This window comes from Microtus ochrogaster, linkage group LG7_11 (assembly GCF_000317375.1).
Source record: "Microtus ochrogaster isolate Prairie Vole_2 linkage group LG7_11, MicOch1.0, whole genome shotgun sequence".
NCBI lineage: Eukaryota > Metazoa > Chordata > Mammalia > Rodentia > Cricetidae > Microtus > Microtus ochrogaster.
The window spans coordinates 24,771,305-24,772,576 of record NC_022032.1 but is presented as its reverse complement, the minus strand read 5'-3'; the positions used below and the strand labels follow the sequence as shown (position 1 = coordinate 24,772,576).

General features: G+C 33.3%; 1 non-coding gene across 1 annotated transcript; it reads right to left on the bottom strand.

Annotated features, from left to right (window-relative positions):
* Positions 1-500: 500 nt before the first annotated feature.
* On the bottom strand, positions 501-663 carry LOC113457832. The gene has a single exon (XR_003378316.1). It is a non-coding gene; the product is annotated as a U1 spliceosomal RNA (small nuclear RNA).
* Between the last annotated feature and the right edge of the window lie 609 nt (positions 664-1,272).

Here is a 1,272-nt window from a genome sequence, read left to right as displayed (position 1 = left end):
GTGACTAAAGTGTATTATAAAGGCAAGAGCAAAATCAATTGAATTGAAAGGAAAATGCAATGGACAAAATCAATGAACGCAAATCCTGGCTCTTTGAGAAAAGATCAATAAAGCTGCTAAATTTCCAGCAAGTCTGAGAAAGCAAAAATAGTGCAACTTGTGAAATTTGGGAATGCCAAAAGGTTGTAGATGGAGACCATACAGGGCTAAGCAGATATTTGCAAAATATTAATATTTGCCACTCTATGCATTAGCAAAATTTATCCCGAATGAAAGTAAAATTTAAATTGTCCTACAAATGTTATAGACATCAAGTTCCTTGAATACATTTTAAAATGTGTAAATGCAATTATTTGATTAATTTTAAGAACCCTTGTCCTCAGATCTTCTCACTCTTCTCTACAAAATAGAAGGAAAAAAAAATCACTGACATTAAATACCAAACTCAAAAAAAGAATAAACATGACAGGAAAATTGTATAGTAGTCCTCCTTAATTTAAAAATAATATTCACCACATTCCACTACTACAACAAACTCTGCAGTCCTGCTTTCTGAATTTGGGGAAAGCACGGAGATCTGAATATTCAGAGGACAATGGATAAGCCTCACCCTGGGAAAAAAACACCATCACGGTCATAGTATTTTCTCTGCCTGGTAAGTATGGCATAAATGGGAAAATTTAAGTAGCTTAATTTTAGATCTTATTTGTCAGTTAAGTAGCCTAATTTTTAGATCTTATTTGTCTTTTTTTTTGTGAATGCTTTCCTTTCTCCTTATTATTCTGGAAAGTAATTCTAGATCCCAGACAAGTGTTGTACTGACATGTGTCCTTAATACACAGCTAATAGTTCTGATAGAATTGGGAAGTTATATTCTTTCCTTCAGCTCCTTCCTATGTTCTTAGAGCTTTGTCTTTTATAAGACTTTGTTATTTTTTTAATAGATTAACTGTAGGCCTTAATCACCACCAGAACCACTCTATGACTGTCACTATCTCAACCACACCCTCTGCATTTTCAATAAAGAGATTTATGCTTTCATGTATTGGAAAGTCTTAGGTGAATACAGTATATATATTAAATATTTCAGAAATGTGCAAAGTCCCAGATATATCAACTTATCTGAATGACTTTGATAATTTTCTGTAGTCATCATTTGTAAGAAATATATTTTTTTCTTTTTTTTATTTAATTAAAAATTTCCACCTCCTCCCATTTCCCTTCCGCTTCTCCCATCCCCCTTCCCCTCCCTCTCCAGTCCAAAGAGCAGTC